The sequence below is a fragment of the Bufo bufo genome, chromosome 11 (genome assembly GCF_905171765.1).
Source record: "Bufo bufo chromosome 11, aBufBuf1.1, whole genome shotgun sequence".
Classification (NCBI taxonomy): Eukaryota; Metazoa; Chordata; class Amphibia; order Anura; family Bufonidae; genus Bufo; species Bufo bufo.
In genome coordinates this window covers 53,798,686-53,823,048 of record NC_053399.1, presented here as the reverse complement: position 1 = coordinate 53,823,048, position 24,363 = coordinate 53,798,686, and the positions used below count along the sequence as shown (strand labels likewise).

At 43.5% G+C, this 24,363-nt stretch overlaps 1 long non-coding RNA gene across 1 annotated transcript; it reads right to left on the bottom strand.

Moving 5' to 3' along the window:
• Positions 1-3,858: 3,858 nt before the first annotated feature.
• On the bottom strand, positions 3,859-23,976 carry LOC120981875. The gene is made up of 2 exons (XR_005774803.1): positions 23,800-23,976; positions 3,859-4,356 (listed from the first exon to the last, which is right to left on the bottom strand). It is a non-coding gene; the product is annotated as an uncharacterized LOC120981875 (long non-coding RNA).
• Positions 23,977-24,363: the final 387 nt, after the last annotated feature.

Genomic DNA, 24,363 nt, shown 5'->3' with positions numbered 1-24,363 from the left:
AAACCATGATGCTACCACCATGTTTGTCAGATGGGATTAGGTTTTTATGCTGGAATGCAGCTTGTTCTTTTCTCCAAACATAATGCTTCTTGTTTAAACTTAAAACTTTTTATTTGGTCTCATTCGTCCACAAAACTGTTCAAGTAGCCCTCCAGTTTGTCCAGGTGATCTTTAGCAAACTGGAGATGGACAGCAATACTCTTTTTGGAGAGCTTCAGCTTTCTCCTTGCAGTCATGCCATGCACACCATTGTTGCTCAGTGTCCTCCTGATGGTGGACTCATGAACATTAACATTAGCTAATGTGGTAAAGGCCTTCAGTTGCTTAGTGGTTACCTTGGGTTCCTTTGTGACCCTGTAGACTATTACACTTCTTGGTCTTGGCATGATCTTGGCTGGTCGACCACTCCCGGGGGAAGTAAAAATGGTCCTGAATTTCCTCTATTTTTATACAATTTGTTTAAATGTGTATTGGAGAAGTCCAAACTCTTAGAGATGGTTTTGTAACTTTTTCCAGCCTGTTGAGCATCAAAAACTCTTCTTCTGAGGTCCTCAGAAATCTCCTTTGTTCATGCTATGTACACTTCCATAAACATGTTGTGAAGATCAGACTTATATTCCTGTTGTTTAAATAAAACAGGTCACCCACTGACAACTGATTGTTATAGCAAATAATGGCAAAAAGGGAGAGAAAGGCGCTCATAGGGTGAGTACGTCAATTAACAATGCCCTCACAATGCCCTCACGTATTTGTGTTGCACCAAATTGGGCGCAACCACAATAAAGTCCAAATGAAGAGAGTTACTGGTTGGTGCAACTCGACTTGTCCAATAACCTTGGGCGGGAGCCAGGCCGACGGTCGGGTGAATAATAGTACTAGAGAAGCGCTGGACCATAGAAATCAAGCGAGCATGAGAACACATGGCGCAGAACCACAACCAGGAGTCAAATTAATTCAGATTTATTCAAAGATGACGTGTTTTGGGGTGCATGACCCCTTTATCAAGTCTAAAAATAAAAATAAATGTATCTATATATATATATATATATAAGTGTAAATCCGTATAAAAAGAAAATGGATAAATAAATGAATATAGTGTAAATACATATACATCCATATAAAAAAGTATAATATAATCTCTCCTCTGACCACACAATTTTAATATTGGCTCTTGGGGGTTATCCCCTCATTGGTACAATTAGTAGTGAATTTTATTGTTATGAACCTGCTTTTATGTTTTCATGCCATATTAGATTATAATTTTTTATATGGATATATATGTATTTACATTATATTTATTTATCTATTTTATTTTTATATGGGTTAACATTTTTCATATGAATGTATATGTATTTACACTATATTCATTTATTTATCTATTTTCTTTTTATACGGATTTACACTTTTTATATGAATGTGTGTGTGTGTGTGTATATATATATATATATATATATATATATATATATATATATATATATATATATATATAATGGATATAAAAAGTCTACACACCCCTGTTAAAATGTCCGGTTTCTGTGATGTAAAAAAAATGAGACAAAGATAAATCCTTTCAGAACTTTTTCCACCTTTAATGTGACCAATAAACTGTACAACTCAATTGAAAAACAAACTGAAATCTTTTAGGTGGAGGGAAGAAAACATAAAAAACTAAAATAATGTGGTTGCATAAGTGTGCACACCCTCTTATAACTGGCGATGTAGCTGTGTTCAGAATTAAGCAATCACATTCAAAATCCTTTTAAATAGGAGTCAGCATACACCTGCCATCATTTAAAGTGCCTCTGATTAACCCCAAATAAAGTTCAGCTGCTCTAGTTGGTCTTTCCTGAAATTTTCTTAGTCGCATCCCACAGCAAAAGCCATGGTCCACAGAGAGCTTCCGAAGCATCAGAGGGATCTCATTGTTAAAAGGTATCAGTCAGGAGAAGGGTACAAAAGAATTTCCAAGGCATTAGATATACCATGGAACACAGTGAAGACAGTCATCATCAAGTGGAGAAAATATGGCACAACAGTGACCATACCAAGAACTGGAGGTCCCTCCAAATTTGATGAAAAGAAAACTGGTCTGGTAACCTCTACAACATAAAAGGAGCTGCAGGAATATCTGGCAAGTACTCGCTGTATGGTACATGTGACAACAATCTCCCATATTCTTCATATGTCTGGGCTATGGGGTAGAGTGGCAAGACGAAAGCATTTTCTTACGAAGAAAAACATCCAAGCCAGGCTACATTTTGCAAAAACACATCTGAAGTCTCATGTGGGAAAAGGTGTTATGGTCTGATGAAACCAAGGTTGAACTTTTTGGCCATAATTCCAAAAGATATGTTTGTTGCAAAAACAACACTGCACATCACCAAAAGAACACCATACCCACAGTGAAGCCTGGTGGTTGCAGCATCATGCCAAGGGGCTGTTTTTCTTCAGCTGGAACTGGGGCCTTAGTTAAGCTAGAGGGAATTATGTACAGTTCCAAATACCAGTCAATATTGTCACAAAACCTTCAGGCTTCTGCTAAAAAGCTGAACATGAAGAGGAACTTCATCTTTCAGCATGACAACGACCCAAAGCATACATCCAAATCGACAAAGGAATGGCTTCACCAGAAGAAGATTAAAGTTCTGGAATGGCCCAGCCAGAGCCCAGACCTGAATCCGATTGAAAATCTGTGGGGTGATCTGAAGAGGGCTGTGCCCAGGAGATGCCCTCACAATCTGACAGATTTGGAGTGTTTTTGCAAAGTAGAGTGGGCAAATCTTGCCAAGTCAAAATGTGCCATGCTGATAGACTCATATCCAAAAAGTCTGAGTGCTGTAATAAAATCAAAAGGTGCTTCAACAAAGTATTAGTTTAAGGGTGTGCAGACTTATGCAACCATATTATTTTATTTTTATATTTTTTCTTCCCTCTACCTAAAAAATTTCTGTTTGTTTTTCAATTGAGTTGTACAGTTTATAGGTCACATTAAAGGTGGAAAAAGTTCTGAAATCATAGGTCTCTTTTTTTTACATCACAGAAACCTGACATTTTAACAGGGGTGTGTAGACTTTTTATATCCATTGTCATATTAATAGGAAATGCAATAACCATCTGGGACCCGCTCCTATTACAAGGATGAGGCCACAAAGGGAATGGAGAGCAAGTTGCGCATGCATGACCACCGTTCCATTCACCACTTCAGAGACTTTAAGAAATAGAGCACTAGCTCAACTGTTTTTGGAAGTCCCATGATGATGGGGCTTTCGAAAGTAGATGAGTGCGCTCGCTTGGCTATGTATCGAAGTCCCATAGCAAAGAATAAACAGGATGTTGTGCATGTGTATTGTGCTCTCTATTCACTTTGGGACCCATTCTTCAGAATTAATTGGGTCCCAAAGGTTGATCCTACACCTATCAGACATTTATGGCATATCCTATTGATATGTCATACATGTCTTATATGGAACAACCCCTTTAAGTGTCTATCTCATGTGTTTTCTATTTCATTTCTTGGTCACAAAGGGTTCATTTTCAGACCTGCCCAGGATCTGTGTGTGAGTATATATAACCATACAGTTGTTTCGGGCCCCAGCACCTGTTTTCTACACCTGTCGGCACCTGGGGTCCTGGAGGGCAGTTTGTTTAGCTGGACACTTGCTGTAGATAGCAGGCGTCACAATGTCAGCTCCTTTACTTTTCTGTTTGCTCCAGTCAAGTGATCGAGTTTCCTTTGAAAATCTTTTATCTTGAATTATCTTTATAAGCCATTTGGTCCTGCCGTGGTTCATAATGAACTTATATATCATGGTAAGTGTGCTTAGCTCAACGAGAAGTGAAATAAAACATGAAGACTGATGCCGATTACCTTAATTTTTATGATGAACTTCTACAAACGACCATTGGAAATGTATTTAATACAAAACAAGGCAAGTAATACAAAAGGTACATATAACCCTCATCTGGAGAAGTCCCAAACATATACTCCCCAGATAGAGCCGCTGGTGTTCATCGGCAAAGTTGTTAATATCACTGTTCAGACAGACGGGTGAAAGGTCTTGTAAGTCTTAGAAATTTTAGTGACTTGAGATGAAGCATTGATCAAGTTGTAGAAAGCCCACGTCATCCGCTCAGCAAAGGGATTTTCCTGTACGTGCGTACTCTGCACAGGTTCTGCCCAGGTTGACCCCCTGGAGCAACAAGTCTGTCACCTGGTCCAGTCCCACACAGGTGGTGAGGGGTGCCAGAAACCCATACAGAGCTCCAAAAAAGATGCTGAGTGGCCAGGCCAAGAAAATAAGGACTACAATCCAAAATATGCACCACAGAATACAAGAACAGGTGGCCATTGTATACCTGCAGAAGAAAGAATAGAAATCATTAAAACTACAAAAATGTACATAGTAATAGATCATAGTAATGATGCCTACAGTAACCTGAACAAAGAAACTAAGGGCCATTTTACACAGGCCAATATAGCGGGCAATGGCCGGGAACGAACATTCATAGGAATATTTGCTCCCAATCATTGCCCACTCAATCATCGGAGAAGTATGGGGTGAACATTACTGTGATCGCCCCATACAGTTTTCCTGTTAGGAGCACATCCCTATTACATTAGGTGATGTGCTGTTGACAAACGAGGACTTTAGGTGCTGTATGAAAGATGCAATCACCTGATTAACAAGCCCTTTACATGTGCCAATTGTCCTATGGGCCTTATGGTTGGCCATTCACTTTAACTCTTTTCTGACAGATCTTATACCACAGGGATGCTCAACCTGCAGCCCTCCAGCTGTTGTAAAACTACAACTCCCATCATGCCCTGCTGTAGGCTGTCTGGGCATGCTGGGAGTTGTAGTTTTGCAACAGTTTGAGGGCCGCAGGTTGGGCATCCCCGTTATACCAGAACTTCCAAACTCATGCCTGGCTAAGCATGAATGGGGCGAGGCCGCACTGCCAAGCACCTTTATTGCCCTTGTAAACAGAAGGATCAAGAATTTTCAAATCAAATGGCCCTAACCTTCTTTCCCTGACATCTGGTGTTGGGAGAAAGTTTAGACACCCCATACACATTAGATGGTTGACCAGTTCTACTGAAGTTGGTAGATCCAGCCAACATTTTTCTAATGTGTGTGCCCAGCTTAAAGCTAGGTCTACACGACAACATTTGTCGTGCAACATTTTGTTGCAATTTTTATAATGATAGTCTATGGTGTCGCATGCTGCAACTGCGACGCAACAGTCGAAGAAAACCCATTTGAGATGGATTTTTCAGTGACTGTCACGTTGCAGTCGCGGCTTATTGTCGTCGTGTAGACCTAGCCTAATACAGCAGACAGAAACTAGCAAGTCGTCATTCCTGCTTGTGAGAAGAAGGTTGCCAATAGAGGAGTACAATAGACACTTTTGTAGCTAAGTTTTAGATGGAGGATCCCTGGGCAGAAAAACCTACACATATAAAATACAGACTGCTGGACCCAAGCTGTTCTGTACCTTAGAAATATTAATTTCTGGGGAGGGGAAACAAAGGAAAGAAAACTATGAACAATTTATAGGAAAAAAAAGTGTTTTTGGACAATGCGATTAGAGCACAGTCGCCTGAAGATAGTGTGCAACCAGAGAAAACTGCAGAGACGGGGAAGATTGGGTTAATACGACCGAGCTGTTCTGCAAGTCACTTCCTGTTAGAGATCACTGCATTCATTCATTCTCCTGGGATCCTAGAAAGCAGAAGTTCCTTGTAACTGGCGTTTATAAGTAACATAAAGGGTTTACACCCCGCCAATAATGATCCTGTACAGCGAGGGCTGGATGATGTCCGTTACCATCACAGGAGTGCAGACAATCAAGAATACAATGGTGTATGCTACATTATTGTCCTCACATAGCATTACATGGGCCTCAACAGTGTCAGCTTGGTGTACTGGATTTACATTGCTTTCAGTGTTGGGCCTGTGCCATGGATCACAGATTTTGATTAAGAATTGCTTTGCTTCCTGGCTGCTCGCAATTAAGAATCTTGTTAGTAGAGAGCATCACTTTTCTTTACTAATTTTGATGCCCAGCAAGGGGGGATTGAGATGTCTGGTTGCCCATTGGGTTCATAGTCACAGTAGACTCAAAGCATACATGTACTTTAGTATGAAATGCTGAGTAGAACAGTGTCCATGAAAATATTGGTGCTCAGTATAGTCTGTGCTCAGTTTGGTCTGTCATCAGTATGGTCTGTGCTCAGTTTAGTCTGTCATCAGTATGGTCTGTCCTCAGTATGGTCTGTCATCAGTATGGTCTGTCATCAGTATGGTCTGTCATCAGTATGGTCTGTCCTCAGTATGGTCTGTCCTCAGTATGGTCTGTCCTCTGTATGGTCTGTCCTCAGTATGGTCTGTGCTCTGTATGGTCTGTCTTCAGTATGGTCTGTGCTCTGTATGATCTGTCCTCAGTATGGTCTGTCCTCAGTATGGTCTGTGCTCTGTATGGTCTGTGCTCTGTATGATCTGTCATCAGTATGGTGTGTGCTCTGTATGGTCTGTCATCAGTATGGTCTGTGCTCTGTATGGTCTGTCATCAGTATGATCTGTGCTCAGTATGGTCTGTCATCAGTATGGTCTGTGCTCTGTATGGTCTGTCATCAGTATGATCTGTCTTCAGTATGGTCTGTCCTCAGTATGGTCTGTCCTCAGTATGGTCTGTCCTCAGTATGGTCTGTGCTCTGTATGGTCTGTGCTCTGTATGGTCTGTGCTCTGTATGGTCTGTGCTCTGTATGGTCTGTCTTTAGTATGGTCTGTGCTCTGTATGGTCTGTCCTCAGTATGGTCTGTGCTCTGTATGATCTGTCATCAGTATGATCTGTGCTCTGTATGGTCTGTCATCTGTATGGTCTGTGCTATGTATGATCTGTCCTCAGTATGGTCTGTCCTCAGTATGGTCTGTGCTCTGTATGGCCTGTGCTCTGTATGGCCTGTGCTCTGTATGGCCTGTGCTCTGTATGGCCTGTGCTCTGTATGGCCTGTGCTCTGTATGGTCTGTGCTCTGTATGGTCTGTCATCAGTATGGTCTGTGCTCAATATGGTCTGTGATCTGTATGGTCTGTGCTCTGTATGGTCTGTGCTCTGTATGGTCTGTCATCAGTATGATCTGTGCTCAGTATGGTCTGTCATCAGTATGGTCTGTGCTATGTATGGTCTGTCATCTGTATGGTCTGTGCTCTGTATGATCTGTCCTCAGTATGGTCTGTCCTCAGTATGGTCTGTCCTCAGTATGGTCTGTGCTCTGTATGGTCTGTGCTCTGTATGGTCTGTCATCAGTATGGTGTGTGCTCTGTATGGTCTGTCCTCAGTATGGTCTGTGCTCTGTATGATCTGTCATCAGTATGATCTGTGCTCTGTATGGTCTGTCATCAGTATGGTCTGTGCTATGTATGGTCTGTCATCTGTATGGTCTGTGCTATGTATGATCTGTCCTCAGTATGGTCTGTCCTCAGTATGGTCTGTCCTCAGTATGGTCTGTGCTCTGTATGGCCTGTGCTCTGTATGGCCTGTGCTCTGTATGGTCTGTCATCAGTATGGTCTGTGCTCAGTATGGTCTGTGATCTGTATGGTCTGTGCTCTGTATGGTCTGTGCTCTGTATGGTCTGTCATCAGTATGATCTGTGCTCAGTATGGTCTGTCATCAGTATGGTCTGTGCTATGTATGGTCTGTCATCTGTATGGTCTGTGCTATGTATGATCTGTCCTCAGTATGGTCTGTCCTCAGTATGGTCTGTCCTCAGTATGGTCTGTGCTCTGTATGGTCTGTGCTCTGTATGGTCTGTGCTCTGTATGGTCTGTGCTCTGTATGATCTGTCATCAGTATGGTGTGTGCTCTGTATGGTCTGTCCTCAGTATGGTCTGTGCTCTGTATGGCCTGTGCTCTGTATGGCCTGTGCTCTGTATGGTCTGTCATCAGTATGGTCTGTGCTCTGTATGGTCTGTCTTTAGTATGGTCTGTGCTCTGTATGATCTGTCATCAGTATGGCCTGTGCTCAGTATGGTCTGTGATCTGTATGGTCTGTGCTCTGTATGGTCTGTGCTCTGTATGGTCTGTGCTCTGTATGGTCTGTGCTCTGTATGATCTGTCATCAGTATGGTGTGTGCTCTGTATGGTCTGTCCTCAGTATGGTCTGTGCTCTGTATGGCCTGTGCTCTGTATGGCCTGTGCTCTGTATGGTCTGTCATCAGTATGGTCTGTGCTCTGTATGGTCTGTCTTTAGTATGGTCTGTGCTCTGTATGATCTTTCATCAGTATGGCCTGTGCTCAGTATGGTCTGTGATCTGTATGGTCTGTGCTCTGTATGGTCTGTGCTCTGTATGGTCTGTCATCAGTATGATCTGTGCTCAGTATGGTCTGTCATCAGTATGGTCTGTGCTATGTATGGTCTGTGCTATGTATGATCTGTCCTCAGTATGGTCTGTCCTCAGTATGGTCTGTCCTCAGTATGGTCTGTGCTCTGTATGGTCTGTGCTCTGTATGGTCTGTCTTTAGTATGGTCTGTGCTCTGTATGATCTGTCATCAGTATGGCCTGTGCTCAGTATGGTCTGTGATTTGTATGGTCTGTCCTCAGTATGGTCTGTGCTCTGTATGGTCTGTCATCAGTATGGCCTGTGCTCAGTATGATCTGTGATCTGTATGGTCTGTCCTCAGTATGGTCTGTGCTCTGTATGGTCTGTGCTCTGTATGGTCTGTGCTCTGTATGGTCTGTGCTCTGTATGGTCTGTCCTCAGTATGGTCTGTGCTCTGTATGGTCTGTGCTCTGTATGGTCTGTGCTTTGCATGGTCTGTGCTCTGTATAGTCTGTCCTCAGTATGGTCTGGGCTCCGTATGGTCTGTCCACAGTATGGTCTGTCCTCAGTATGGTCTGTGCTCTGTATGGTGTTCGCTATGTATGGTCTGTCCTCAGTATGGTCTGTGCTCTGTATGGTGTTCGCTATGTATGGTCTGTCATCAGTATGGTCTGTGCTATGTATGGTCTGTCCTCAGTATGGTCTGTGCTCTGTATGGTCTGTCATCAGTATGGTCTGTGCTCTGTATGATCTGTCCTTAGTATGGTCTGTCATCAGTATGGTCTGTCCTCAGTATGGTCTGTGCTATGTATGGTCTGGGCTCTGTATTGTATGTCCTCAGTATGGTCTGTCCTCAGTATGGTCTGTCCTCAGTATGGTCTGTGCTATGTATGGTCTGGGCTCTGTATTGTATGTCCTCAGTATGGTCTGTCCTCAGTATGGTCTGTCCTCAGTATGGTCTGTGCTATGTATTGTCTGGGCTCTGTATGGTATGTCATCAGTATGGTCTGCCCACAGTATGGTCTTTCATCAGTATGGTATGTGTTCTGTATGGTCTAGGCTCCATATGGTCTATCCACTGTATGGTCTTTCCACAGTAGTCTGTGCTCTGTATGGTCTGTCCACAGTATGGTCTGTGCTCTGTATGGTCTGTCCACAGTATGGTCTGTCCACAGTATGGTCTGTGCTCTGTATGGTCTGTCCTCAGTATGATCTGTCCTCAATAAGGACTGTCCTCAGTATGGTCTGTCCTCAGTATGGTCTGTCCTCAGTATGGTCTGTCATCAGTATGGTCTGTGCTCAGTATGGTCTGTCCTCAGTATGGTCTGTCCTCAGTATGGTCTGTCCTCAGTATGGTCTGTCCTCAGTATGGTCTGTCCTCAGTATGGTCTGTCTTCAGTATGGTCTGTCCTCAGTATGGTCTGTCCTCAGTATGGTCTGTCCTCAGTATGGTCTGTGCTCTGTATGGTCTGTGCTCTGTATGATCTGTCATCAGTATGGTGTGTGCTCTGTATGGTCTGTCATCAGTATGGTCTGTGCTCTGTATGGTCTGTCATCAGTATGATCTGTCTTCAGTATGGTCTGTCCTCAGTATGGTCTGTCCTCAGTATGGTCTGTGCTCTGTATGGTCTGTGCTCTGTATGGTCTGTGCTCTGTATGGTCTGTGCTCTGTATGGTCTGTCTTTAGTATGGTCTGTGCTCTGTATGGTCTGTCCTCAGTATGGTCTGTGCTCTGTATGATCTGTCATCAGTATGATCTGTGCTCTGTATGGTCTGTCATCTGTATGGTCTGTGCTATGTATGATCTGTCCTCAGTATGGTCTGTCCTCAGTATGGTCTGTGCTCTGTATGGCCTGTGCTCTGTATGGCCTGTGCTCTGTATGGCCTGTGCTCTGTATGGCCTGTGCTCTGTATGGCCTGTGCTCTGTATGGTCTGTGCTCTGTATGGTCTGTCATCAGTATGGTCTGTGCTCAATATGGTCTGTGATCTGTATGGTCTGTGCTCTGTATGGTCTGTGCTCTGTATGGTCTGTCATCAGTATGATCTGTGCTCAGTATGGTCTGTCATCAGTATGGTCTGTGCTATGTATGGTCTGTCATCTGTATGGTCTGTGCTCTGTATGATCTGTCCTCAGTATGGTCTGTCCTCAGTATGGTCTGTCCTCAGTATGGTCTGTGCTCTGTATGGTCTGTGCTCTGTATGGTCTGTCATCAGTATGGTGTGTGCTCTGTATGGTCTGTCCTCAGTATGGTCTGTGCTCTGTATGATCTGTCATCAGTATGATCTGTGCTCTGTATGGTCTGTCATCAGTATGGTCTGTGCTATGTATGGTCTGTCATCTGTATGGTCTGTGCTATGTATGATCTGTCCTCAGTATGGTCTGTCCTCAGTATGGTCTGTCCTCTGTATGGTCTGTGCTCTGTATGGCCTGTGCTCTGTATGGCCTGTGCTCTGTATGGTCTGTCATCAGTATGGTCTGTGCTCAGTATGGTCTGTGATCTGTATGGTCTGTGCTCTGTATGGTCTGTGCTCTGTATGGTCTGTCATCAGTATGATCTGTGCTCAGTATGGTCTGTCATCAGTATGGTCTGTGCTATGTATGGTCTGTCATCTGTATGGTCTGTGCTATGTATGATCTGTCCTCAGTATGGTCTGTCCTCAGTATGGTCTGTCCTCAGTATGGTCTGTGCTCTGTATGGTCTGTGCTCTGTATGGTCTGTGCTCTGTATGGTCTGTGCTCTGTATGATCTGTCATCAGTATGGTGTGTGCTCTGTATGGTCTGTCCTCAGTATGGTCTGTGCTCTGTATGGCCTGTGCTCTGTATGGCCTGTGCTCTGTATGGTCTGTCATCAGTATGGTCTGTGCTCTGTATGGTCTGTCTTTAGTATGGTCTGTGCTCTGTATGATCTGTCATCAGTATGGCCTGTGCTCAGTATGGTCTGTGATCTGTATGGTCTGTGCTCTGTATGGTCTGTGCTCTGTATGGTCTGTCATCAGTATGATCTGTGCTCAGTATGGTCTGTCATCAGTATGGTCTGTGCTATGTATGGTCTGTGCTATGTATGATCTGTCCTCAGTATGGTCTGTCCTCAGTATGGTCTGTCTTTAGTATGGTCTGTGCTCTGTATGATCTGTCATCAGTATGGCCTGTGCTCAGTATGGTCTGTGATTTGTATGGTCTGTCCTCAGTATGGTCTGTGCTCTGTATGGTCTGTCATCAGTATGGCCTGTGCTCAGTATGATCTGTGATCTGTATGGTCTGTCCTCAGTATGGTCTGTGCTCTGTATGGTCTGTGCTCTGTATGGTCTGTGCTCTGTATGGTCTGTGCTCTGTATGGTCTGTCCTCAGTATGGTCTGTGCTCTGTATGGTCTGTGCTCTGTATGGTCTGTGCTTTGCATGGTCTGTGCTCTGTATAGTCTGTCCTCAGTATGGTCTGGGCTCCGTATGGTCTGTCCACAGTATGGTCTGTCCTCAGTATGGTCTGTGCTCTGTATGGTGTTCGCTATGTATGGTCTGTCCTCAGTATGGTCTGTGCTCTGTATGGTGTTCGCTATGTATGGTCTGTCATCAGTATGGTCTGTGCTATGTATGGTCTGTCCTCAGTATGGTCTGTGCTCTGTATGGTCTGTCATCAGTATGGTCTGTGCTCTGTATGATCTGTCCTTAGTATGGTCTGTCATCAGTATGGTCTGTCCTCAGTATGGTCTGTGCTATGTATGGTCTGGGCTCTGTATTGTATGTCCTCAGTATGGTCTGTCCTCAGTATGGTCTGTCCTCAGTATGGTCTGTGCTATGTATGGTCTGGGCTCTGTATTGTATGTCCTCAGTATGGTCTGTCCTCAGTATGGTCTGTCCTCAGTATGGTCTGTGCTATGTATTGTCTGGGCTCTGTATGGTATGTCATCAGTATGGTCTGCCCACAGTATGGTCTTTCATCAGTATGGTATGTGTTCTGTATGGTCTAGGCTCCATATGGTCTGTCCACTGTATGGTCTTTCCACAGTAGTCTGTGCTCTGTATGGTCTGTCCACAGTATGGTCTGTGCTCTGTATGGTCTGTCCACAGTATGGTCTGTCCACAGTATGGTCTGTGCTCTGTATGGTCTGTCCTCAGTATGATCTGTCCTCAATAAGGACTGTCCTCAGTATGGTCTGTCCTCAGTATGGTCTGTCCTCAGTATGGTCTGTCATCAGTATGGCCTGTGCTCAGTATGGTCTGTCCTCAGTATGGTCTGTCCTCAGTATGGTCTGTCCTCAGTATGGTCTGTCCTCAGTATGGTCTGTCCTCAGTATGGTCTGTCCTCAGTATAGTTTTTGCTCATTATGTTGTGTCCTCCGTGTGGTCTGTGCGCTGTATGGTCTGTCTGGCCTCAGCAGAGCCCCTGTTTTGTGTTGACATGTTGCTTGGGACCACACCAAAAAAGGAGATGTAGAAACCTAGGGGGAGATTTATCAAGACAGGCGCTTTCTGCACCAATCTCGATATCCCCTGTGCCGCCGGAAGATGCACCTAATTTCTGACGAGGCGCACATGTGTCGTTATAAATTAGGCATTTCCTTTGGCAGCCTGTGCGCCTAAACAGAAATCTATGACAGCTCTGAAAACTGGCATAAATGAAGAGTACATTACTATAAGGGGAGTCACTGTTAAAGGGGAGGTCACTGTGAAAGTCACTGTTAAAGGGGCGGTCACTGTGAAAGTCACTGTTAAAGGGGCAGTCACTGTGAAAGTCACTTTTAAAGGGGCGGGCACTGTGGAGGTCTCTGTTAAAGGGGCGGGCACTGTAAAGGTCACTGTTAAAGGGGCGGCCACTCTGAAGGTCAATGTTAAAGGGGCAGCCACTGTAGAGGTCAATGTTAAAGGGCCGGCACTTTGGAGGTTATTGTTAAAGGGGCGGGCACTGTGGAGGTCTCTGTTAAAGGGGCGGACACTGTGAAAGTCACTATTAAAGGGGCGGGCACTGTAAAGGTCACTGTTAAAGGGGCGGCCACTCTGAAGGTCAATGTTAAAGGGGCGGCCACTGTGGAGGTCAATGTTAAAGGGCGGGCACTTTGGAGGTTATTGTTAAAGGGGCGGGTACTGTAGAGGTCACTGTTATGGGGGAAACTGTCAACATATCTTTTTACGACACACGGTAACATAAAATGAAATAGATTAAATATACCCGTGCGAAGCCGACCCCTTATGCTAGTCTCATATATATAAAAATGAATTTCTGTCTGTCTGTCTAGACATCTGTCTGTCTGTAAGGACGTTCTTTACGCGAGTCCAAACGACTGGACCGATCTTTACCAAATTTAGCACACAGGTACATCAGGTGTCCGGGAAGGTTTTAGACCGGGTCTCAGCTCTCTAGGACGTACCGTTCCTGAGATATTCCCAAAAATTACCCACATTAGCCAATGAAAGCCTGCAAGTCTTTCTCTTCAAATCCCAACTGCCATAAACACAGTTTTACTCCAGGTTTCCATAACAACCCAGCCATTTTTCTTTACTGCTTAAAGGGGCGGGCACAGTGGAGGTCAGTCATATTAAAGGGGCAGGCACTGTGGAGGTCACTGTTATTAAATGGGCGGGCACTGTGGAGGTCACTGGTATTAAAGGAGCGGATACTGTGGTGGTCAATGTTAAAGGGGCGGGCACTGTGGAGGTCATTGTTAAAGGGGCGGGCACTGTGGAGGTCACTGTTAAAGGGGTGGCCACTATGAAGGTCACTGTTAAAGAGTGATCAATGTTAAAGAGGCGGGCACTTTGGAGGTCACTGGTAAAGGGGTGGTAAATGTTAAAGCGGCGGGCAATGTGGAGGTCACTGTTAAAGGGGCGAGCACCGTGGAGGTCACTGTTAAAGGGGTGGGCACTGTGCAGGTCACTTTTAAAGGGTCAGGCACTGCGGAGGTCACTGTTAAAGGGGAGGGCAATGTGGAGGTCACTGTTAAAGGGGCAGGCACTGTGGAGGTCACTGTTAAAGGGGCGGGAACTTTGGAGGTCACTGTTAAAGGGGCGGTCACTGTTAAAGGGGTGGGCATTGTGGAGGTCACTGTTAAAGAGGCGGGTACTGTGGAAGTCACTGTTAAAGGGGTGGGCACTGTGGAAGTCACTGTTAAAGGGGTGGACAATATAAAACAATATAAAGATCAGTGTTCAAGGGGCGGGCATTGTGGAGGTTACTGTTAAAGGGGCGGGCATTGTGGAGGTCACTGTTAAAGGGGCAGGCACTGTGCAGTTCACTGCTAAAGATGCGGTTATTGTTAAAGAGGTGGGCACTGTGGAGGTCACTGTTAAAGGGGCGGGCACTGGTAAAAGGACAGGCACTGTGGAGGTTACTGTTAAAGAGGTGGGCACTGTGGAGGTCACTGTTAAAGGGGCGGGCACTGTTAAAAGGGCAGGCACTGTGGAGGTTACTGTTAAAGGGGTGGGCACTGTGGAGGTCACTGTTAGAGGCGGGCACTGTGAAGTCACTGTTAAAGGGGCGGGCACTGTGGAAGTCACTGTTAAAGCAGTGGTCAGTGTTAAAGGGGCGGGCATTGTGGAGGTTACTGTTAAAAGGCTGGGCACTGTGGAAGTCACTGTTAAAGGAGCGGGCACTATAAAGGTCACTGTTAAAGGGGTGGTCAGTGTTAAAGGGGCGGGCATTGTGGAGGTCACAGTTAAAGGGGCGGGCACTGTGGAGGTTACTGTTAAAGGGGCAGGTCACTGTTAAAGATGCGGTTATTGTTAAAGGGGCGTGCACTGTGGAGGTCACTGTTAAAGGGGCAGGCACTGTGCAGGTCACTGTTAAAGATGCGGTCATTGTCAAAGGGGCGGGTACCGTAGAAGTCACTGTTATGGGGAATTTTGTTGATATCTTTTTACGACACATGGAAACATAAAATTAAATAGATGAAATATACCCGTGCGAAGCCGGGTCCTTCTGCTAGTACCTAATAAAAAATTATGGGGTTCAATTATAGAAAATGAAGGGAGCAAAAGCTCCACGGTTTATCTGAATCTGAGGAGCCATGTTACACTGCCTCATGCCCAGGCAAAGTGTTCACATTACAAGGGTGTAATTTCTATTTATTCGGGGGCTGTAACTGATGTAAAGGAATGACTTTCTGTGCACTAACCACTTTCTGTACCATGGCGGTGCCGTGATTGGTCACGTTTGTAATGTTAAGGTCTCTGTGACCTTGGGGAGCAAACACATGATAAGGTTTCCAAGGAACAGGGAAGGAAGTTCAGTAACAATTGTAAAAAGCACCTCTTCAATGACATATAGCAGACAATCACTTCTATATATAATACAGCAGGGTTTAGCAAAATTACAGCTATCTGTTCTGTAATAGGATCAGAGAGATACAATTCAGGGCAGTGACGGAAAACAGGGCGAAACCGATTGACTGGGGTCCATCGGGTTCAGTTATAGGGGGAGATTTATCAAAAGGGGTGTAAAAAAAAACTGGCTTAGTTGCCCACAGCAACCAACCAGATTCCACCTTTTATTTTTCAGAGCTCCTTTGAAAAATGAAAGGTGGATTCTGATTGGTTGCTGTGTTTTCCTTTATACCAGTTTGATAACTTTCCCTGATAGTATGTGAAAATGTAATGGTACATTGTACAGAGATGTCTCCAATCAGTATAGATTGTGCAGTCCGGGTTCACACTGACATTGTTTTAGGAAAACAGCACAAGAGGAAGAGTGGGGGGGGGGACCAAAACGGTCAGTGCTGTTCTGTGCAGGCTGCTGCGGCAGTGTTGTATTGTTTCTTGCTGGAGATTTTGAAATTTGGGGGAAAAGCTCTATTAAGGCCTCATGTACACTACCGTATGTATTTTGCGGTCTGAAAAAAATGGATCCGCAAAAATACGGATGACGTCCGTGTGCATTCCGGAACGGAACAGCTGGCACCTAATAGAACAGTCCTATCCTTGTCCGTAATGCAGACAATAATAGGACATGTTCTATTTTTTTGCGGAACGGAAATACGGGCATACGGAAACGGAATGCACACGGAGTACCTTCCGTTTTTTTTTTGCGGACCCATTGAAATGAATCGTTGCGTATATGGTGCGCAAGAAAACGGAACCGACACGGAAAGAAAATACGTTGGTGTGCATGAGCCCTTACTCGGGATTCCTTGATATGGCGCTTCTATATCAGACATCACATACAACCGTGTGAAGTGCTCATTTCAGTTCACGTTATTAATATGACTCACGATATTTTAATATTTGTATGCCAATAGATAAACTATTTGCAGAACTGCCTGAGGCTGGGTGTTCACACTTGATTTTCATGCAGTGCCTTTAGTTTGTTTCTTACATCTAGTGATATGAGTAAATGATCTCAGGCTGCCATCACCATTTAAAATGGTTGTCCCATCATAATAGCTGGCCCCTACAACAATATGGCTCTGCTGGGACAGTATTATGTACTGCACTAGGGCTGTGATGGCTCCGGAACTCCAGCTGTGGTATAACTACAACTCCCAAGATGCACACTTGCTTGGCTGTATAAATGAATGATGCATGCTGGGAGTCGTAGTTTCACCACAGCTGGAGTGCCAGAGGTTAGCCATCACTGCACTAGGGTATTGCTGACCCCGTCTACTTCTGCTGGACCTGCCTACTTGTGTGGCTGCTCCTTCTGTCAATCTGGACCCACCTGCAACATGAGTTAAACGCATCTGTTTTGATTTTGCACATCAGGATGCATTAGGATGTGGTTGTGTGAAATCAAAACGGAAATAAATGGATCACTAAATTCGGTATTCTGCGCAGGCGCGGTGAGGAAGCTGGCAGCCTGCGAGCGTCCTTCCCTCACCGCACCTACGCAGAATTCCGAACGGCGGGAGATTTCCCCAGGGCACAGGGCAGGCAAAAGGATCCGAACGATGCCTGGCCCTGTCAATCAACACAAGCAACCCACCCCCCCTGCTCCTAGAGGCTTATTTACATACTATAAAAGTAAGAATTCTACAGTAATGGGGGCACAGGTAATCATTCGAATAGCAGAGTTAGGTGCCGCTGACATTAGCACATCGCTAAGGTCAGCCAGTTTAATACTGAAAATTCTAGTGACAGAAACCCTTTAAGCACCATTAATTCCAAGATCCTGCACATCCAAAAAAGTGGTATAGATACATAGCATAAAACATGCATGAATTTATCAGACTGGTACAGAGGATGAAAGGACCCTGCCCACGATGGGAAGGAGACAGTGAGGGTAGAATCTGGTTATGTGTTACAGCTGCCCATAGCTGACACTATTCTGTTCAACCACTTCGGCACTCCAGTCTCCAGCAAGCCAGGACACCAGGCTGAGGCTGCAGTCTGCTTACTGCATGCATGTTCCTTTGGATGGCCACCTTTGGGTACTTAAAGGGGTTATCCCATCATAATGATCACTGTTAAATCTGTTAATGATTTGACAGTGATTATTTTTGTAAATATATTTGATTAACCCATTCCGACCGTTTACGAGAAAATTCATCCCCACTTACCTCATTGTTGTCATTCAGTCTCCCCTGGTTACGGCCACCGCTCTTCTTCGGAATCCCTGTGGCCGCGCTTGCGCAGAAGACTCCTTCTATTCTCCCGGCCGGGCCGCTCGCTGTCCTGAACGCGCACGCCGCCGCACATGCGCGATGGTGACTTCTTCCTGGCCAGAATAGTACAGAGCCGCAAACGTGCATGCCGGCTCTGTACTATACATGGCCAGGAATAAGTCACCATGGTGCATGCGCGGCGGCGTGCGCGTTCAGTCCAGCGCGCGGCGCGGCCGGGAGAGGACTTCAAGAATCCAGGAAGTGAACGGCGCGCAGGCAGCAGGTAAGTATGAAAATGCAAAGTGGGATAACCCCTTTAAGGTATCTTCTCCTGTGGGAAGGTTGCCTGAGCAATAGGTTCTAGTTGGCTAATGTCCTGCAAAGGTCTGCTGTATCTACATTCATCTACCCTTGTACTGACTCCTGCTTGTTTTCATGATTGGACCCTTCACTGCCTGATAAGACCTCTGCTTGATCTCCATTTTGATCCTGAGCTGCCACAAACTATGTATTGGATTTTATGTACTCTGCCTGCCCTGACCTCTGCCTTTCCCTGACTACAGTTTTGCCTGATCTGTAAGTGCTCCTCATCAGTCTCTCTTGACCCCCATGGGTCAGCCATCACTCAGAGACTATTCCAGGAGGTAGCGGCCTGGTAGTTCCCCTGCTGCGAAGTTTAGATCCCTGTATAAAGGTTAAAGGGTGAATACCAGGCCACTCTGTAAATCACAACTACTAACATGCCAAAACACACATATTGTCTTCTCATGCCAGTGTATGATGTTTCTTCATTTTATTTTGATAAAACAAAATCTTAGAGAAATATGGCCCATGATAATAAACATAATACAAGTACATCAAGTTCAACAATTTTTCCTCACAGAACCTAGTTAAACGCTAATCGTGACAGCAGGGCACTGCAGAGAGAAGGCAGGGACCGTTCCTGTGTGTCCCTGCGTTCTAGATCGCTGTATACACAACGCTCAAGGGGCCCTGTGTATACAGCTGAGGAAGCGATCTGCTGCTTCCTGTCCCGGTGGTCACGTGACAGCCAGGGTCGGGGGAGTGAAGAAGCTGTCAGGTCTTCCACAGACCTCGATCATCCCTGCACTGAGGCTGTACAGTGCTGTATTTTGCTGTACAGCCTCTCTGGTGGGTGTATTTCCCCTGTAACTCGGGAATGTCATCCCCAGTTACAGGAGAAATCAATAGTTTAAAAAAATTTTAAAAAATGAAGTTAAATGTCCCCCAGAGGTCTTGTATGACCTTTTGGGGGACACAAAGTGTAGTGTATAAAAAAATAAAAAAATAAAGTGTTTTGACATTTTACAAATCCGTTATATAAAAGATGTTAAAAATAGAAGAAAAAAGATAAAATAGACATATTTGGTATCACCAAGTCCGCAACAACCAGCTCTAAAATAATAATAATAATAATATCATATGATCTACTACATCAGTAGATTAAAAAAAATAATAATAAACATTACACCAAAACAGATTTTTTAGTTAGCTCACCTCCCAAAAAACATAATGTTAATCAATCAAAAAGTTGTACGTATCCCAAAATTGTAGCATTAAAAACGTCACCTCATCCTGCAAAAAATGATCCCCCACACAATACCATAACCAGAAAAATAAAAAAATATGGCTCTATGAAAATACATGATTTTTCTTCTAAAATGTAAAAAAATAAATAAAAAATAGTCATATTTGGTATCGCCGCATCCGTAACAATTGGCTCTACAAAAAAAATCACATGATCTACCCCATCGAGTGAACGGTGTAAAAAAAAACAAATAAAAATTATGCCAAGTTTTTTTAGTCACCTCACCTAAAAAAAAACATAATATCAATTAATAAAAAATTCGTATGTATCACAAAATGGCAGCAATAAAAACGTCACCTCGTTCCGCAAAAAAACAAGCCCTGACACAAGACTATAGCCAGAAAAATGAAAAAAATATGGCTCTTAGAAAATGGCAACACAAAAATATGATTTTTTTTCTTTTCTAAGAATGTTTTTATTGTGTAAAACGTAAAAAAAAAAAAAATTAGACATATTTGGTGCCGTTGCATCCGTAATGACCGGATCTATAATATCACCTCGGTGTAAAAAAAAATTTGAAAAATAACACCAGATAAAAAGCAATCAGAAAGCCAAATGTACCCCAAAATGGAGCCAATAAAAACTACAGCTTGTACTGCACAAAATAAGCCCTCACGAATCTCATTGAACAAAAAAAAAAAAGTTATCGCTCTTAAAAACCATGACAGAAAATTCCATGTTAGAAAATCCAGATGGCGCTCCTTCCCTGCTGAGCCCTTGCGTATCCCCAAATAACAGTTTACGTCCACAATTGGGGTCTTACTGTATTCAGGAGAAATTAGGTAGCAAATTGTGGGTGGATATTCTCCTGTTATCTTTTGTGAAAAAGAAAATATCGCCCAAAAAGCACAATTTTCCTGTAAAAAAATTTATAAATTATTTTTCATTTTCACACCCAAGTATTAAAAATTCGATAAAACACCTGTTGAGTGAAGTGCTCGCTACACACCTTAAAAATTCCTTGGGTCGTGTAGTTTACAAAATGTCACTTTTTGGGGGTTTTCACTGTGGGGTTACGTCAGGGTCTCTTCAAATGCAACATGGCGCCCAAAGACCATTCTAGCAAAATCTGCCCTGCAAAAACCACATGGCTCTCCTTGCCTTCTGTGCCCTGTGGTGTGCCCATGCAGGGGTATACAACCACATATGGGGTATTTCTGTAAACTGCTAAATCAGGGTAATACATATTGAGGTTTGTTTTGTTGCTAACCCTTGATGTGTTCAAGGAAAATGTTGATTAAAATGGAAAATCTGCAAAAAAAGTTACATTATGAAATTTCACCTATATTTTGCTTTAATTCCTATGGAATACCTAAAGAGTTAACAACATTTCTAAAACCAGTTTTGAATAGTTTGAGGGGTGTCGTTTCTAAAATGGGGTCATTTATGGGTTGGTTCAATTATGTAAGCCCCACAAAGTGACCTCAGAACTGAACTGGTCCTTAAAAAAGCTGACTGAAATTTCTCTTAAAAATTTCAAAAATTGCTTCTAAAATTCTAAACCTTCTAACGTCCTAAAAAAATAAAACTACATTACTAAAATGATGCCAACATAAAGTAAACATATGGGTAATGTTAATGAATGAATATTTTATGAGGCATCACTATCTGTTTCAAAAGCAGAGAGATTAAAATTTAGAAAACTGATTTTTTTTTCAAATTTTTGTTAACTTTTCAATTTTTTTATAAATAAAGGTAAAACATATTGACTCAAATTTACCATTAACATGAAGTACAATGTGTCACAAGAAAACAGTCTCTGAATGGCCTGGATAAGTAAAAGCCTTCCAAAGTTATTACCACATAAAGTGACACGTCAAATTTGCAAAATTAGGCCTGGTCAGGAAGGGGGTAAATGGCCCAGTCTGGAAGTGGTTAAAGATAAAACCACCCTGACTATTTTGCCATCCTGGCAGGTAAACAGAGTGTTCACACAGCTTCAGGATCCTTTACTAGGGACGGTGGGACCCTCAGCTGATGGCCCCCATCTAATACCCTGGTAGTTACACCACTGGTGGTGACTGCTGCCTATTTCACCTTCTCATCGGCATAGTAATCGCTGGCCTCCTATTGTAAGGCTAAAGTTTTATGAAAATAATGGTTTATATTCTATTGCATTCATAGTCCTTATAATGTGATCCTAAGATGGATCTTCATATAATCACAACTGTGAGGGAACCAAGGAAATGTTTGACTTTGCTATAAAATGCACTAAGAATACGTAGCCGTATGTCTTTTTTTTAAATGGATTCCTGGCCTGTGGAGCTCTCGGGGCGTGTCGAGCTGTGGGGGAGTCCTGGAATGTGCTTGAAAAGGGCAAAAAGAGAAATACGTATGTCCAAGGGACCAAGTGTATGTATGAAAAACAAGGATAATAGATCTGTTATCTATCCGTCCTCGTTCTTGGCCTGTATTCCCCTAGTTCACCCTGAACAAATAAAGATATAAGTATCTTTATTTGTTCAGGGTGAACTAGGGGAATACAGGCCAAGAACGAGGACGGAGGGTCCCCACCACTAGGGGATACCCCCGGGCTGAGGGGTAGATAGGGCCTTTGTAGGGAAAACTTTCCCTGCTTAGTACCCTCTATACCCCCATCCACTCGTTCTGGACAATTATTCCACCGTTTTATGTATATGTGTATTGTATCTTGTATTGAGTTAAGTTCACAATTATAACTTTAGATCCTTTAGATAATGAAATAAAATGAGCTTTTAAGGAGTCCTTTTGATTTAAGTCAGTAACATAGTTTATAAGGCTGAAAAAAGGCATAAGTCCATGCAGTTCAGCCTGTTAGGGCTCATTCAGACAACCGTATGTGTTTTGCAGTCCGCAAATTGGGGATCCACAAAACACGGATACCGGCCGTGTGCTTTTCGCATTTTGCGGAACGCACATGGCCAGCCCTATGATAGAAATGCCTATTCTTGTCCGCAGTTGCTGTCTGCATCTTTTGCGGCCCATTGAAATGAACGGGTCTGCATCCGTTCAGCAAAATTGTGGACATATACATACGGTTGTGTAAATGAGCCCATAAGCTGCTAAATTGATCCAGAGAAAGGCAAAAATAAACTCATGAAGTCGAAGCCTATTTTCCTCATTTTAGGGGAAAAAAATCCTTCCCAACTCAATCAGGCAAGTGAACACAGTTTTTGCAGCTATTCCCTATTATTGGAAGCTTTACTCACAAAAAACTTTACTCACAAAAAACTTTACTCACAAAACAGCCTAAATAGGCCAACTACCCAGCTTGTCCCAGATATATTTGGCTATGTTAAAATATAACTTTTATTAGCTTGATATTAAATACGGTATAAAAAAAGTGAACTAACAAAAAAGATAATAAAACTAGCTATTGACTGTGTACCAAACGCCCTCATCCTACAGGTATGAGTGACTTGATGGTGGTAGGGATGTGCACACGCCCTGCACTACCACGTCAGTGATTCTAACAAATCTTATTGGAAACATAGCACATCTGTTCCTCTTTACGAGTCTCATGGATTTTGTCTAAGGTTGCATTCAAGAAAACAAACATACATAAATGAATTCAAGTGGGTAACAAATGCAAAATCATCGGGTCACATATAGACATCTGAACATGGCGCTGATAATTGCTTCAGATGTGTTTTAGAAGACTGGGTGGCGGTTTTCTATTTCGTGTATATCTGTTGTGAAATGCCATACACGTGTCACTTTAAAAGCACACACCCACATTTGTTAAAGCGGAGTCAACACAAACCCTAAGCTCAGATAGATAAACTTTTGTTCACAGTTAACTGATAACTGGGGTGTATTTACCCAGAAAGCTCTCCTTGGATCTGTAGGGTGTATTTCATCTAAAAACTCCTCTGGAATGTGGGATGTATCCAGTCTGAAGGCTCTCCTCTAAGATGTGGGACGTGCATCTAATCCAAAATCTTTCCTTCTATATCTGGGGTGTATATAACCTGATAGCTCAGTTGTGGCATTTAGGGTGTATCTAATCAGAAAGCTCTGCTATGGTATATGGGGTGTTTCTCTGTTATAGGGGTGTATCAAACTTGAGAGCCCTCGTCTGGTATTTTGGGATGTAGCGAACGCTGAAAGTTGTACTCTGGTATGTGGGGTGTATCTAATCTGAAAGGTATGTGCGGGGTATGTAATACGAGCAGATGAATGGAGATGATATTTCTGGTAATTACTGAAAGTATCATGAATGTTTATAGTTAGTGCTCATCATCCTAGGTGTCTGAGGTGGACAGAGAAGAGATCTGAAGTATTGCACAGCAGTAGATGGAAAGACAGTAGAGAGAGAAGCCAGATGCCAGCAGATGACTTAAAAAGTTACTTACTAGTTTATCCTCTTTTTCTCCAAAGGATTTTCCCCCTCAACAAGTGAAGACAGTGAGCAAGTATAACACAGCCCCTGGTTATGAGGACACTGAGAGCAGTTCTTCTAGCTCAGGATACTCTGCACTGTACACTTCCGTCCCTTGACTTGCTGTAAATATTTCTTCCAGAACTTGCTGCTGCTTCCTTTCTTTGGCTGAGTGCCAGAGCAGTGAGTATGACCAGCCCTGGGTGTAGCACATCCACTGCTGAGCCAAAAGCTAACAATCAGATACGCTTATCGGATGCCAGAATGAACACTGAGGGCCACACACCAGTAGTCAGCATCAATACATATTATTGTTATAGAATATAACAAGGATAAAAATCGTCCACACACATATAAAATGTCCTGCTCAGTTTGGTGCCCCATAGCTCTGCCAGTAATGAGACAGGGTCAGGGTTTGTCAAATGCTATGGTGCACACAACTGAGCTGACCCTTCCCATCGTGGACTTAAAACCTCATTATTATTATTTTTTTAAATACGCTTTTTGCTGGTTTAGAGGACTGAGTTTGTGCAGGAAA